At 40.1% G+C, this 16893-nt stretch overlaps 1 long non-coding RNA gene and 1 other non-coding gene across 2 annotated transcripts; one reads left to right on the plus strand and one right to left on the minus strand.

Moving 5' to 3' along the window:
- The first annotated feature begins 1700 nt into the window (after nucleotides 1-1700).
- LOC129051989 (uncharacterized) lies at nucleotides 1701-16121 on the plus strand. The gene is made up of 3 exons (XR_008516613.2): nucleotides 1701-1822; nucleotides 2426-2565; nucleotides 15966-16121. It is a non-coding gene; the product is annotated as an uncharacterized LOC129051989 (long non-coding RNA).
- LOC112130261 (U6 spliceosomal RNA) lies at nucleotides 8336-8442 on the minus strand. The gene has a single exon (XR_002912532.1). It is a non-coding gene; the product is annotated as a U6 spliceosomal RNA (small nuclear RNA).
- Nucleotides 16122-16893: the final 772 nt, after the last annotated feature.

Below are 16893 nucleotides of genomic sequence, written 5' to 3' on the forward strand. Positions count from 1 at the left end.
ATGCCTGATGGAAATTCGAAGTCTGTAGGGCGTGACTGGAGGATATGAGCCCCACAACAGGTTGAGGATGGAGTCATGAGTGAAAAGGGTGAAATGAGCCCATGGGCTTTGGAAACTGCAGATCTGTCCTTCTGCCTCTGACCCCCTGGTGAGTCAGTGTAGAAAGTGAAACCACCTTTGCGAAGCCTACGATGGTGAGAGGAAGCTAGCTTGGCTGACCCCATCTCACCTCGAGCCTCAGGCTGGCTGTCCTCTCTCATTCCTGGGCATAGGCCTGGGTAAGCATGGGAGGAATTTATAGTTTAACTTTGAAGCAAGGATGATAATAGTCCCTCCCTAAAATTAGCTCCTCCTTGTCGGGGACTACCTTGGTAAATCTAAGAAAAGACCATGAATTATGGAGGGGCCCAAATTCCGCTAAAATACAGGCATAGTTTCTATAATCCCTTACTGCTCAGGAGTCATGTGTCCAGAGGTCACAAGATCTCTGACTTTCCTAGTTGCTCCTATAGATAGCAACACTATTGTAGAATCTGAGATTTATCTTTTGAGATGTTTCTCAGATTTTTGCATTCTGGCAACCAGCTGACCTCATCTAGACTCATGAGCAATGGCTCAACCAGTCATGTGGCCCCCACTCAGAGGCAGATTCAACAAATACAGACCATTTCCCCTACCTGCATCATTTTATCTCCAGCCAGTCAACAGTACTTATTCCTTAGACCTTTTCCCCTCAAAGTTTTTGAAAAACTCTAACCTCAGAGCCATTGGGGAAGCTGATTTGAGTCATAATAAACTTCTGTCCTCCTGTTTGGCAGCCTTGGGCTAAGTAAAACCATTCTTTACTACACATCACCTTCTCAACAAATTGGCTTTGCCTGTGCAGAGGGCAAGACCCTGTCAGGTGATTATAAGAATGGACGGAGGAGTCACTGATCTCTTTCAGGTGGCCTGTTTCATGAGTCAGCCTCTCAGAGGGAAAGAGCCCTGGACTGGCACACAGTGGAAGCTCGTTCTCTTGGTGACCCGGGGACATTGCCTTATTATGGAGCCTGGCAGGGTGGCTGTCTGGCTGATTTTGGTGCATTTTTTGTTTACCAGAAGGCAGCACAGACCTCAGTGTGAGCAGAAAGGAAATGGAACAGTCAACTTTGTTAGATAGGGTGTCTGGGGAAGTCCTCAGGGTGGAGGAAGCTGTGCAGGACAGGGCTAGTCAGGTAGAATGAAAGGGAGATGCACTTTTTTCACTGAACACCTTTCACACGTCTCACCAACTCTGGCCTCACTGGGCTCTGCCTTTCCTCCTGAGCCCTGAGCCCTGATTCCTGGGAGGGAGGGAGAAAGAGTGAAGCTGGGATGTGTGCCGTCCAGGTTTCTTCCATCTCTGGAATCTTGACAGCGAGGGACCCTAATGTGTTACCTCAGAGGAGACCGTGGGAAAAAGCTGTTTCTCAGGGGTGCCTGGCTTATGAAGTGAGGGGAATTCAGACCAGGTTGGACTCGTGAACTACAGGGACCCTGTTCCATGTCAGCAACCAGCTCTTCTAGCTCAGTGTTTCTCTCTGTGGCTAATTCTTTTGTGTGATTTCTGAGCCCATGCTAGAGTCCTCCTCATGATGCCTGATGGTCAGACCTGTGTGGGGAGACTTAATGATGGGGTGGGGGTGGTCTTGTGTGTCACACAGAGTGTCCAGGTAACAGGCTTTGTGACTTTCTCTGCCCCAGCCCCACAACAAGATCTGGATAGTGGGCTGGGTCAGATAAAGTCAGAATCCATGGGGAAGGGTATGTGTCCTGGCAGTGCTGAGGTTCGTGCCTCCAGGTTAGCTCTCAGTTTCTGCAAATACGTTTATGTTGTGCATGTGCTGTTTGCTGGACTGTTTCATGTCCCTAAATTCTTGAACCTGTCTGCAGATAATGGCATGAGAGGTCTGCATGGAAGTATATAAGGGCTATCTGATTAGGGTGGCTGTGTTTTACATAGTGGGTTTTTTTTTCACCAAACACTTTTCAAAAAATTGTGGTTGAGTGTATAAACACACACATACTTATATTCATTCAATGTGAATATATATTTATATAAATTTAATATGTAGATACACAGGTCTATAAATATACACACATATATTTATGTGTATGTATATGTGTATATATGTATATGTATATATGTATATGTGTGTGTTTGTGTATATATATAATGTGCCATTTTAACCACTTCACTTAAGGAGAGAGAGCGAGAAGAGAGTTTCTGCTAATACCAAATCTGGGTTAAATAAGGGTGGTCCTATTTCCTGGGGCTGGGCTTTAGCTAGATGTGTCAATTCCTGTTGGAAGTGAGCTAGAGAGGTTACATGCTTAACCAATTTCGAGACTTTCTATATGAAAATAATCTGTAAGCACATTGATAAGTTTTATCCTTTCCTAGGTGAAAAGTTTGGTGAAGGATTTTAAGGACTTCCCATTGGCTGAAGGCTGGCAAATGGAGTTTGCCATCCTCTGACTGCAGCCATTCTGAGGACTGGAAAGAATACCCTGAGAAGTGGCCTATTTTATTTCTGCAGGAAGGTACTGAGGTTTAATTTATCTTATGGAGTCTTCCTAGATTAGAAGGCTTTGAGGTGTGTTGGTGCCTTGCCAGTGACTTAGCTGCCTGATCAGAGAACCTATTTCCTTTGGCTAATTCATCTGTTCCCTTTTTGATGTTCCCTATAATGTATCACTGCTATTTCTCATGGAAGAAAACTGAGGATAATAACCTGTTAATTTTTTGGAGATATTTTATAGGAAATCCATTAGTGGTAAGAAAATGCCTTTTATTTTAAATGGCAGCATGATCATGAAGAACTAAAAAAACATACTTGGAATCAGTGTAAATGTTAGCTACCTTTCCCTTGCTTAATTTAAGTTCTCTTGTAAGAACTATTTGTTTAGCTGATTGAGCACCTGCACCTGAAGAGAGATGTTATTTAGAGTGACTACTGCTTATCCTACCTTATGTATTTCTTGCTTTACCAGCTGTTTGTCAGCTAAGAGCTCCCTCTAGACGAAAGTAATTTTGCCACATTAAGTGGGGGTGTAAACCGTTTTTTCCTGGGGTTAATTTGGAGGCTTTTCTGACTATTAGAGCTATTGTGACAGTAGTTTGGAAGCAGGTGTAAACAATAGGTGCTCCTAACTGCAAATAAGAGGTTGAGAAAAATATTGGATTAGAATTTTTCCTGAGACACCCCTTATGGTTGTGCTACGGGAAGAGGGGAGGCCTGGATAAGAAAGGAGAAAAGTGAGAGACTGGATCTAGTGGTTAGAAGGAGATCTAATTTCCTTCCTATAATTTCCAGAATCACCTGTGTCTCCTGTGCTGTAATGGCAGTTTGAGCTGCTGGAGCCAGGGGTTTGAACCCCAGGACCCATCAGTCCTGCTGGACCACTGTGAGACTGGTTCTGAACCCAGTGACCTCCACCTGTGGTAGCAGTTGCATCTCCAGTGGTCTCCACCACAGGCTGGACAGGGTCAAGGTGGCCTCCTCTTGCTGTTTTGGGATCCTGGACTTTGCAACTCTGCAAAGCAGCTACTAGAGGCTTTGTCCTTCTCTTGAGCTTTCTCTCTTTCTTCTGGGCCTTCTCCTGGTCCGTATTATAAAAGACTGAAGTGGCTACCCTCAGAAGGTTTTCCAAGATGCTATCTGCTACTATAGCTTGGCTTTTATAGGTTCCTTCTAATATTGGGAGCTTTCTATATAATAAACTTATCTTTTAGAACAGGCTGTTGCTTGACTGAATCAGGAGATAAAAAGGTGTGTGATAATAGTGCCCCTCTCAACCTATCCATAAAGGCTGCAGGTTTTTCATCTGGCTTTGAGTCTATCATAGACAGTTTAGAGGAATTAAGAGATCTGGCCTTAGTTTTTCTTTTCCATTAATCTGCAGAGCTATTGGGGTTTCTTTTTTTGTTTATTATTATTATACTTTAGGTTTTATGGTACATGTGCGCAATGTGCAGGTAAGTTACATAAGTATACATCTGCCATGCTGGTCTGCTGCACCCACTAACTCGTCATCTAGCATTAGGTATATCTCCCAATGCTATCCCTCCCCCCTCCCCCCACCCCACAACAGTCCCCGAAGTGTGATGTTCCCCTTCCTGTGTCCACGTGTTCTCATTGTTCAATTCCCACCTATGAGTGAGAATATGCGGTGTTTGGTTTTTGTTCTTGCGATAGTTTACTGAGAATGATGATTTCCAATTTCATCCATGTCCCTACAAAGGACATGAACTCATCATTTTTTATGGCTGCATAGTATTCCATGGTGTATATGTGCCACATTTTCTTAATCCAGTCTATCATTGTTGGACATTTGGGTTGGTTCCAAGTCTTTGCTATTGTGAATAATGCCACAATAAACATACGTGTGCATGTGTCTTTATAGCAGCATGATTTATAGTCCTTTGGGTATATACCCAGTAATGGGATGGCTGGGTTGAATGCAATTTCTAGTTCTAGATCCCTGAGGAATCGCCACACTGACTTCCACAACGGTTGAACTAGTTTACAGTCCCACCAACAGAGTAAAAGTGTTCCTATTTCTCCAAATCCTCTCCAGCACCTGTTGTTTCCTGACCTTTTTAATGATTGCCATTCTAACTGGTGTGAGATGGTATCTCATTGTGGTTTTGATTTGCATTTCTCTGATGACCAGTGATGGTGAGCATTTTTTCATGTGTTTTTTGGCTGCATAAATGTCTTCTTCTGAGAAGTGTCTGTTCATGTCCTTCGCCCACTTTTTGATGGGGTTGTTTGTTTTTTTCTTGTAAATTTGTTGGAGTTCATTGTAGATTCTGGATATTAGCCCTTTGTCAGATGAGTAGGTTGTGAAAATTTTCTCCCATTTTGTAGGTTGCCTGTTCACTCTGATGGTAGTTTCCTTTGCTGTGCAGAAGCTCTTTAGTTTAATTAGATCCTATTTGTCAATTTTGGCTTTTGTTGCCATTGCTTTTGGTGTTTTAGACATGAAGTCCTTGCCCATGCCTATGTCCTCAATGGTAATGCCTAGGTTTTCTTCTAGGGTTTTTATGGTTTTAGGTCTAACATTTAAGTCTTTAATCCATCTTGAATTGATTTTTGTATAAGGTGTAAGGAAGGGATCCAGTTTCAGCTTTCTACATATGGCTAGCCAGTTTTCCCAGCACCATTTATTAAATAGGGAATCCTTTCCCCATTTCTTGTTTTTGTCAGGTTTGTCAAAGATCAGATAGTTGTAGATATGTGGCATTATTTCTGATGGCTCTGTTCTGTTCCATTGATCTATATCTCTGTTTGGTACCAGTACCATGCTGTTTTGGTTACTGTAGCCTTGTAGTATAGTTTGAAGTCAGGTAGTGTGATGCCTCCAGCTTTGTTCTTTTGGCTTAGGATTGACTTGGCGATGCGGGCTCTTTTTTGGTTCCATATGAACTTTAAAGTAGTTTTTTCCAATTCTGTGAAGAAAGTCATTGGTAGCTTGATGGGGATGGCACTGAATCTGTAAATTACCTTGGGAAGGATGGCCATTTTCACGATAGTGATTCTTCCTACCCATGAGCATGGAATGTTCTTCCATTTGTTTGTATCCTCTTTTATTTCCTTGAGCAGTGGTTTGTAGTTCTCCTTGAAGAGGTCCTTCACATCCCTTGTAAGTTGGATTCCTAGATATTTTATTCTCTTTGAAGCAATTGTGAATGGGAGTTCACTCATGATTTGGCTTTCTGTTTGTCTGTTATTGATGTATAAGAATGCCTGTGATTTTTGTACATTGATTTTGTATCCTGAGACTTTGCTGAAGTTGCTTATCAGCTTAAGGAGATTTTGGGCTGAGACAATGGGGTTTTCTAGATATACAATCATGTCATCTGCAAACAGGGACAATTTGACTTCCTCTTTTCCTAATTGAATACCCTTGATTTCCTTCTCCTTCCTAATTGCCCTGGCCAGAACTTCCAACACTATGTTGAATAGAAGTGGTGAGAGAGGGCATCCCTGTCTTGTGCCAGTTTTCAAAGGGAATGCTTCCAGTTTTTGCCCATTCAGTATGATATTGGCTGTGGGTTTGTCATAGATAGCTCTTATTATTTTGAGATACATCCCATCAATACCTAATTTATTGAGAGTTTTTAGCATGAAGGGTTGTTGAATTTTGTCAAAGGCCTTTTCTGCATCTATTGAGATAATCATGTAGTTTTTGTCTTTGGTTCTGTTTATATGCTGGATTACATTTATTGATTTGCGTATATTGAACCAGCCTTGCATCCCAGGGATGAAGCCCACTTAATCATGGTGGATAAGCTTTTTGATGTGCTGCTGGATTCTGTTTGCCAGTATTTTATTGAGGATTTTTGCATCGATGTTCATCAAGGATATTGGTCTAAAATTCTCTTTTTTGTTTTGTCTCTGCCTGGCTTTGGTATCAGGATGATGCTGGCCTCATAAAATGAGTTAGGGAGGATTCCCTCTTTTCTATTGATTGGAATAGTTTCAGAAGGAATGGTACCAGCTCCTCCTTGTACCTCTGGTAGAATTTGGCTGTGAACCCATCTGGTCCTGGACTTTTTTTGGTTAGTAAGCTATTGATTATTGCCATAATTTCAGCTCCCGTTATTGGTCTATTCAGAGATTCAACTTCTTCCTGGTTTAGTCTTGGGAGGGTGTATGTGTTGAGGAATTTATCCATTTCTTCTAGATTTTCTAGTTTATTTCCGTAGAGGTGTTTGTAATATTCTCTGATGGTAGTTGTATTTCTGTGGGATCGGTGGTGATATCCCCTTTATCATTTTTTATTGCATCTATTTGATTCTTCTCTCTTTTTTTCTTTATTAATCTTGCTAGTGGTCTATCAATTTTGTTGATCCTTTCAAAAAACCAGCTCCTGGATTCATTTATTTTTTGAAGGGTTTTTTGTGTTTCTATTTCCTTCAGTTCTGCTCTGATTTTAGTTATTTCTTGCCTTCTGCTAGCTTTTGAATGTGTTTGCTCTTGCTTTTCTAGTTCTTTTAATTGTGATGTTAGGGTGTCAATTTTGGATCTTTCCTGCTTTCTCTTGTGGGCATTTAATGCTATAAATTTCCCTCTACACACTGCTTTGAATGCATCCCAGAGATTCTGGTATGTTGTGTCTTGGTTCTTGTTGGTTTCAAAGAACATCTTTATTTCTGCCTTCATTTCGTTATGTACCCAGTAGTCATTCAGGAGCAGGTTGTTCAGTTTCCACGTAGTTGAGCGGTTTTGAGTGAGATTCTTAATCCTGAGTTCTAGCTTGATTGCACTGTGATCTGAGAGATAGTTTGTTATAATTTCTGTTCTTTTACATTTATTGAGGAGAGCTTTACTTCCAAGTATGTGGTCAATTTTGGAATAGGTGTGGTGTGGTGCTGAAAAAAATGTATATTCTCTTGATTTGGGGTGGAGAGTTCTGTAGATGTCTATTAGGTCCGCTTGGTGCAGAGCTGAGTTCAATTCCTGGGTATCCTTGTTGACTTTCTGTCTCATTGATCTGTCTAATGTTGACAGTGGGGTGTTAGAGTCTCCCATTATCAATGTGTGGGAGTCTAAGTCTCTTTGTAGGTCACTCAGGACTTGCTTTATGAATCTGGGTGCTCCTGTATTGGGTGCATATATATTTAGGATAGTTACCTCTTCTTGTTGAATTAATCCCTTTACCATTATGTAATGGCCTTCTTTGTCTCTTTTGATCTTTGTTGGTTTAAAGTCTGTTTTATCAGAGACTACAATTGCAACCCCTGCCTTTTTTTGTTTTCCATTTGCTTGGTAGATCTTCCTCCATCCTTTTATTTTGAGCCTATGTGTGTCTCTGCACGTGAGATGGGTTTCCTGAATACAGCACACTGATGGATCTTGAGTCTTTATCCAATTTGCCAGTCTGTGTCTTTTAATTGGAGCATTTAGTCCATTTACACTTAAAGTTAATATTGTTATGTTTGAATTTGATCCTGTCATTATGATGTTAGCTGGTTATTTTGCTCGTTAGTTGATGCAGTCTCTTCCTAGTCTCGATGGTCTTTACATTTTGGCATGATTTTGCAGTGGCTGGTACCGGTTGTGCCTTTCCATGTTTAGCACTTCCTTCAGGAGCTCTTTTAGGGCAGGCCTGGTGGTGACAAAATCTCTCAGCATTTGCTTGTCTGTAAAGTATTTTATTTCTCCTTCACTTATGAAGCTTAGTTTGGCTGGATATGAAATTCTGGGTTGAAAATTCTTTTCTTTAAGAATGTTGAATATTGGCCCCCACTCTCTTCTGGCTTGTAGGGTTTCTGCTGAGAGATCTGCTGTTAGTCTGATGGGCTAAAAATACGGAACGCTTCACGAATTTGCATGTCATCCTTGCACAGGGGCCATGCTAATCTTCTCTGTATCATTCCAATTTTAGTATATGTGCTGCCGAAGTGAGCACAGCTATTGGGGTTTCAATCAGGGTTGTCAAGAGGTACTGCTTCACTTCCTATTTGGAATGGTGTTTCTGCTATTTCCTCACTTTCCATATCTCCTTCCTTCCCTTTTGGTGTATTATAGGAGATATGTTGCTCATGTCCAAAATTCTCTGCTGCTTGCAGAGCTGCCTGTTTTTCAGCTACAGTTAGGGTTTGGTTTAGGAGCAGCATAACATCCTTCCATGTGAGGTGAAACACCTGACTTAAATTCTGGAAAGCTTCTATATACCCATCCAGATTGTGTGAAAATCGGCCTAAGTCTTACTTTATTTGCCTAAGGTCCTGTAATGAGAAGGGAACTTGGAGGGACCCCAAATTATGGAGATTCTCAGATGGTTCCCTTGGAAGTTGCTTTCCTAATTCTAGGGGATTATTCTTTATAGATCTGCCTGATATGGCTGTTAAAAAATCTGGATTGCTGTTACAATGCTTGTAAAGGTTTAGTAAAAATGCCCTATCATTGTGCAAAATAGAATGAGTTGCTTTTCTCTTCAAAGTCTGAGGTTAAAGGAGTTCTAGTGCCTCAGAGTGCACTCCAGAGGGGTGCAAGCTGAAGATGCTCTGTTAGCCATCGAGAAAAAGAAGTGAGAATAAAAGTGTCCTTATAGTCTCCCTTCTTTCATTGTGACCCAGAGTGGAGTGGAAGACAGTGGGAGCATCCCCCCAACTGTTTTCTGTCCTTGGTTCCTGAGTCCTGGCACTGTGTTAAATGTGCTGCCCATGGTTGTAGGTGTTGCTCTCTAAGCCATGGAACTGGATAAATGAAGTGATGAGATTAGCCACACTTTGTCCATGCAACCTTAGCTTATCTGCCTGTGATCTGCCTGGCTTCCTGAAAAATGGATCTCCGGAGAAACTGTAACAGTTGCCTTTGAGCAAGCTTTCTTTAACAGAGGGAATGTGCCAGTTGCCAGTTATGGACCATGCTAAAGCATTTACCCTCAGAAAAGTGGTCCTGGTTAACTCTGTTCTTAAAATATCCTTATTAATTAAATACTGTTCTAATTGGAGATAGAATAGGTACCTTAAATGAACATAGGGACCTAATGGCAGTTTTTCCTGCTGATGCGGCAGTATTGGAACTAAAATTTGGCTATGGAAGACATTTTACTCCTAACTGTTGAAAGCAGAGCTTTCCCATTTACAGAAAGGGCTTTTCTATCAGTGAAAAAAGAGAGAATTGGAAAAGTGCAGTGTTATGGCAAAGGACCAACAATGTGCCTCATGAGGAGGATTTCTATTTCCACTTGGTGACACTGTTGGCTTAGAAATACCATGTGCTTACCAAAGGAAGGAGAGAGAGAGAGAGGGAGAGAGACTGAGACACCTATTGGGTTAGTTATTATAGCATTTACTGATGTTTCCTAACAGAACTGTTTCCCTGAACTGTAAAAATTTCCACATATTGCATACACAAAAAGAATAGGAGACATAGAGACCATCGATAGAAAGGAAGAACAAATTTGCAACAGGATAGCAAATTAGGAGACCCATTACCAACATCTGGATGGGCTGCTGGAGGCTGTGTTCAGTCCAGAAGCCTTTGAATAACATCAGGGTGTGTCCTGGCCAGAAATTCTCAGCTGCTTCAGGACATCCCCCAGCCTCATGTGATGGTGAGATTCTCCACATGGAAACACATGAGGAGTGGGTTTAGGAGTGAAAAATTTAACAGACAAAAAAGAAGAGAGAGAGAAAAAGCTTTCTCATACTGAGAAAGCAGTCACCTGAGAGAGGGTCTCCAATTTTTGGTGGAATGCAATTGATTTTGTACAGAGACTTGAGGAGGCAGTGATTGATTTACATAGCATCCAGGGGATTGTTTTGACCAGGTGTGCCATTTACATAGCCTGAAAAAAGACTGGCCCTCCCACCCTAATCTTTTATTATGCAAATGTGGCTTCTATCTGGTAGTCACCATGACACCTGCACATGTGGTGACAAGGAAAAAAGGGCAGGAACTGCCATATTGGGTGTACCTGGCTCTTAGCTGCCTGCATCTACATATGCATATCTATGCTTGCAGCCTGATCATTCAGTCTGTTTTCTGTTAGAAATGGTTTGGGGGCTGCTTTTTATTAAAGGAAAATTCTTCCAAGAATTCTTTTACCCCTTCTAGCTGCCTAAAATAATTTCTCAATAACTCCTATATTAGGTCCCCTTTAGGAAAACAGAAAAGATGACACAGACTCTCTTGTAGGGGACTAACCATAGTTTTTTTTCTCATGGAACCCCAAGAGTTTCAAGTGAATGGATTTCTCTCAGGTCTACAACTCTGCTCTTTTCTCCATTGTGTTACCTGACCTCTTTGCCTTTTACATTACTTGTTACTGTAAAAATATTTGACCTTGTGTGTGTAATGGTTGCTGGGTCAGTGGTAAGAGCTATGGTTTTGAAGGTGACTAACAGTGGTTATAATAAATTATTCTAACTTCAGAGGGCTACTCATTTCTTTCCATGTTTAGATGCAAAGGACACAGTTTAAACAATAGGGAAATGCCTTTGTAGCAAAGTACTCTGGAAGTGTTGCACAGTATGGTCCCCATTGCATTTTCCTCTTCTTGGGGACCTGGGATTCAGTGAAAGCCTTGATTTTTAATGTCTAAATGTTCTCCCTTTCAACTAGTTCTCTTTTTTACATATTTAAATGATTAAAATCTAAAAATTGCAAAGACTTTATTGGCCCTCTTCCTTAATGGGCTCTATCTTGAGCACAGTGATTCAATCGAAGAGCACAGACCAAATTAAAAGCTACATCTCTAAACAAACAACAGGTGCTGGAGAGGATGTGGAGAAATAGGAACACTTTTACACTGTTGGTGGGAGTGTAAACTAGTTCAACCATTGTGGAAGTCAGTGTGGCGATTCCTCAGGGATCTAGAACTAGAAATACCATTTAACCCAGCCATCCCATTACTGTGTATATACCCAAAGGACTATAAATCATGCTGCTATAAAGACACATGCACACGTATGTTTATTGCGGCACTATTCACATTAGCAAAGACTTGGAACCAACCCAAATGTCCAACAATGATAGACTGGATTAAGAAAATGTGGCACATATACACCATGGAATACTATGCAGCCATAAAAAATGATGAGTTCATGTCCTTTGTAGGGACATGGATGAAGCTGGAAACCATCATTCTCAGCAAACCACCCCAAGGACAAAAAACCAAATACCGCATATTCTCGCTCATAGGTGGGAATTGAACAATGAGAACACATGGACACAGGAAGGGGAACATCACACACCAGGGCCAGATGTGGGGTGGGGGGAGGGGGGAGGGATAGCATTAGGAGATATACCTAATGTTAAATGATGAGTTCATGGGTGCAGCACACCAACATGGCACATGTATATGTATGTAACTAACTTGCACGTTGTGCGCATGTACCCTAAAACTTAAAGTATAATAAAAAAATAAAACCCCATGGTAAATTTCTATTATTTTTGTGTTACCTTGGCATCTATTTTTAATCTTCCTTGAACACACCAAATTTTTTCTTGAAAAAGCTTAAGTTCTCTCTCTCTCTCTTTGCTTCGAGATGTAAATGTGCTATGTATTTCCTCTAAAACTCGGTAAAGCCTTGCTCAGATAAATGTTAACCATTACCATTTACAAGAAAGCAATTTGAATCCAGCTATCCTTTAAAATGGTGGGTTCTACTGATCTCATGCCTAAAGTTCTAAAATCAAAACTCTAAAATCTTTTTGTCTCTCTCTATCTTTATGTGAACATGTATATGTTATATGTTTCATCACATATATGTATATGTCACACTTTTATATACTGTTTACACATAGTATCAAATTAATGTAAAAATTAATGAGTACTCACAAATTAAGTGAATAAGCCCAAATGCTTTTCTATACATGTGATTTTAGTAACCTTTGGTGAATATAGATAGTTTTAAAATTGTTGGCAAAATAAAGTAGAACTGTCTTCATAATTTAATTTATGTGTTTTTGCCTAGGTCTGTTGGCAGGCAGGTTTATATTGTCTTTACTAGATGCTTTAAGGTCATCAAACAGTTGCTTCCATATATATACATTTTCTTAATTTGTCTGTGGGCTTATGTCTTTATATTTGTACCTTTAAATTCTGAGTTCTAGATGAGTGACCATAGTAAGAACTTGGGACAAAACCCATCCCATCCTCCAGCTGTGCCTTTTGGCCATGCTGGGAGACATGACATTACCCAGGCATTTTCTTCATAGCTCTGTTCTTTGTCTTGGGCTTTGCATCTGGTACACAGTTAGAATGCTTTACTCCCTAGTTTTTTTTCTACTGAAAATAAGGCTGTATAAGTCTGTTTTTACATTGCTACAGACAAATACATGAACTTCAATAATTTATAAAGAAAAAAGTTTGAATGGTCTCATGATTCAGCAGGTTGTAGAGTAAGCATGATTCTGGCATCTGCTCAGCTTTTGAGGAGGCCTCAGAAAACTTACAATCATGGAGAAAGCCAACGGTGGAGGAAGACATCTTATATAATGGGAGCTGGAGGAAGAGAGCAAGGATTGCACACTGGTAAACAACCAGATAAATCTCACTGTTGCTACAACAGCACCAAGGAGAATGGTGTTAAAATATGAGAAACCACCTCCATGATCCAATCACATCCAACCAGGCTCCACCTCCAACTTTGGAGATTACAATTTGACTTGAGATTTGGGTGGGGGTAAAGGTCCAAAAAAATATTATTCTCTCCATCGTGCCTCCCAAATCTCATGTCTTTCTCACATTTAATAATATAAGAATGGCTTCCCAACAGTCTCTAGAGTCTTAACTCATTCCAGCATTACCTCAAAAGTCCGAAATAGCAAGTTTCATCTGAGACAAGGCAAGTTCCTTTTACTTATGAGCCTGTAAATTCAAAAACAAGTTAGTTACTTTCAAGACACAATGGAGGTATAGGCATTGGGTAAATACTCCCATTCCAAGGGAAGAAATAGGCTGAAGGAAATAGTATACAGGCCCCATGAAAGTCTGAAACCTTGCAGCACAGTCTTTAAAACTTAAAGCTCCAAAATAATCTCCTTTGACCCCATATCTCATATTTGGGGCACACTAATTTAAGGCTCAGGCTTCCAAGGATCTGGGCATCACAAGAACATTCCAAGAGAGTCAAAAAAGAATTTGTGGTGTGGCTTTTGATGCTAAACAGCATATTAGACCGAGTAAGTCACTGTAGAGGAAAAAGTCGGAGGAGAAGATGGGTGAGGGTGACAGAAATGGAATGGTGAAAGGAAAGGTCTGATAAAAATGTTATTGTCTGGGCTTGGTGGCTCAGGCCTGTAATCCCAGCACTTTGGGAGGCCAAGGCAGGTGAATCATGAGGTCAGGAGTTTGAGACCAGCCCTGACCAACATGGTGAAACCCCATCTCTACTAAAACTACAAAAATTAGCCAAGTGTGGTGGCATGCACCTGTAATCCCAGCTACTCAGGAGGCTGAAGGCAGGAGAATTACTTGAACTTGGGATGCGGAGGTTGCAGTGAGTTGAGATTGTGGCATTGCACTCCAGCCTGGGTGACAGAGTGAGACTCCACCTCAAAAAAAAAAAGTTTACCCAAGGGTTCATCTGGTACCTTGTTCTGTGACTAATACCTTACACACTTTGATTTACTCTTCCACTTTCATTTTCTTTTGCGTGAAGGGTCACCCTTCAGCTGAAGATGAGAACAGAGGCTGAGGGAGCTCAAATGAGTGGTCTAGACTTCTCCAGCTACTTCATAGAAATTGTGTGTTTCACCCTGATGTTTGTGCACAGACAGAAAAGTAAGACACAGAAGGAAGGCAAAGCAAGTTTTTGTTGTGGGTGACATTTATGAAAGTTACCTGTGTTGGCAGAATAACGGACTCCTAAAATGTTTGCACCCTAGCTCCGGAACCTGTGCATTTACTTTTCTTGGTAAAAATACTGTGCAGGGGTGATAAAATTAAAATCTTAAGATGTAGTGGTTATTCCAGATTATCTGGATGGGCCCATTGTAATCAGAAGTGTCCTTGTAAGTGACAAAGAAAAGCAGGGGCATCAGTGTGAGAATGATGAACCTGTGAAACTCCACTGGCCAATGCTGGGTGTGAGCATGCATCAAAAGACAAAATTACAACTAATGTAGTTATAGATTTTATTTTTCATTTATTATTTGAGGCAGCTCTTACTCTACAAATATAGTGACAGCCCTCCCTGAGCTATACAATAACAAAACAGTGGGTTTTGTCAAGCGGGAACCAGTAAACAAAGCCATATAAATAAATAAATTGGTTAACATTAGGGTACTTCAGGTCACTTTTCTGTAAAAGTTAAAGCAGAGGAAACTTTTATTATGCTGTCTCAGGTAGAGTGGAATCTCCTGTTTTCAACAAAAAACAAAGGTCTGTTCTGGTATCTCTTTGCTTCATTAAAATTTCACTTGTAGATTGTAGCATTTAGCATGAGTGGTTCTATTTTGGAGTCTCTAGGCTCTCACTTAGGTGAGAGTGTGACCAAAATTTAAAGCATTGGCATTCATCTCAGTAACCATCATATTGGGCTTCCATCATTTAAAGGTTTATGATGTCTTCCTGATCACACATTTCTTTGAGTTTTTGTCATTTCAGCCAAAGAGAGACCCTTTGGTATTTGTTGATGGCTGCACAAAAAACTTTTTAAAAACTTTTGTAGAATTCACCACACCAAATTGTAGAATTTAAAAACTTGTAGAATTTTTCACACCAGAGAGGTTACTAGTATGACTATTAGGAGGATAACACCAAAGGTTTGGAGTATGCACTTTAGGCAAGATGCAAACCAACTAAAATAGAATAGATCAAAGAATGAGCCAGAAGAGTCTAGCAATTTTAACCAAGTAGTATGTTTGGTAACTTTTGTGATTGACTCGTTATGATACTCGATGTATTTGTTTATGTGCAACAATCAGTGTCAGAAACTGCACAGGCTCCTCCCTGTTCAGCTGGTAGGGAACAATTTTATTATGTAGCATTCAATGGCTTATTAAAATAAAACAGGGAGTGAGAACAAGTGAGTCTGAAAATGTAACTTTAAAAGGGACCACTGTACATTTGAACAAACAATCGTGTTAAAGATGCTGCTAATGTCAGCCGTTGGGTGGACTAAATGATATGTGATGTAAAACTTTGAGGGTGACATGATATATCTGTCACTCTGTTATGCTACTCTCAGAAGCTACTTCATGTGAAATTCTAATGATACCATCATCCTGCCAAGTGAAAGAGGCAGGCATAAGCATGGACAAATTAAGAGGGGTAAGAGCCGGATTTTGATGTGGAGACTTGTTCTGACAACTTAGGAAAAGCTTTTCACAGTGTGAAGTTGTCAACTTCTTATCCTGGTTTTCAGTTTGAGTGTCTGTAGTTATGGTGTCAAACATATTGGTGAGCTCTGAGTGACTCATACTTCAGGCACGAGGGTTTTCCCATGACATTTACATTGAGCTTTCCACCTCCAGCTTATAGCGCTTCAGGAACAAAGCAGATTTTGTTCTTACTGATTCAATAAGAGAAAACTGGATGGGAGGAACCAGAAGAATTCAGAGTCTAGTCCAGTCTACTGGTGAAGAATAAAAACTCAAAAACAATGAACAGAGCTGCAATTTCATGGCAAGTATACTACAGTTTTTATTTTCAATATTATTTTTCTCTCTATAGGCATATCTATTTTTACCAAAGATAATCCCAGTAGGACAAATTTGTTTACAAAGTAGGTTTAGTCTTATCAAACTTTTCCGGGATTCTTTACATAAGTGCATCAAGAGTAGCATTGGAGCACAGAAGCTCTTCCTAAAGTTTGCTTCGCTAGAAGTTTTTATAAGGAGTCTCAGATTAAACTTTTACAAATGTCTTGAGACGAGGAAGCCAAATGAAGGCCATCTTCAGACTTTGCCTGCAGTACTTATGGGTCCATTCTATGTATATTCTCAAATACAACATCTCAGTCAAAGCCATGGTAATATAACCAATGTTTTGAAACGTGTCCTTTTGTAAAGAGAGAAGATTCTTACTAAACTTGTGCAAATAACTGTATTAGCATAAACATATGAATACTCATGAATAGTTTCCCAATCCTGGGACAGTTAGGTAAAGAGCAAAAATCAATGGGCTTCAATTATCATTTCCAAAAGTATACTTTACCAAATTGCTTTAGATATAGATAGCTTAAAAGAAGAAAAATTCCATAAATCTGGGAAAAAAATTTAAAGAATCAGCAAATTTTCAAATAAAAATTATAAAAACATTATCCACATTATTATTTATTTCAATGAAATTATTTTTGTTAAGCTTGGCCTAGGTTGGCATATTTCATGAAGGCATCAGCCTGTTTGTTAAAGTTTTGAAAGTCCGTAGACAGTCCAGTGGTATAATCTTGAACTGCTCAGA

The sequence above is a fragment of the Pongo abelii genome, chromosome 20, assembly GCF_028885655.2.
Source record: "Pongo abelii isolate AG06213 chromosome 20, NHGRI_mPonAbe1-v2.0_pri, whole genome shotgun sequence".
Classification (NCBI taxonomy): domain Eukaryota; kingdom Metazoa; phylum Chordata; class Mammalia; order Primates; family Hominidae; genus Pongo; species Pongo abelii.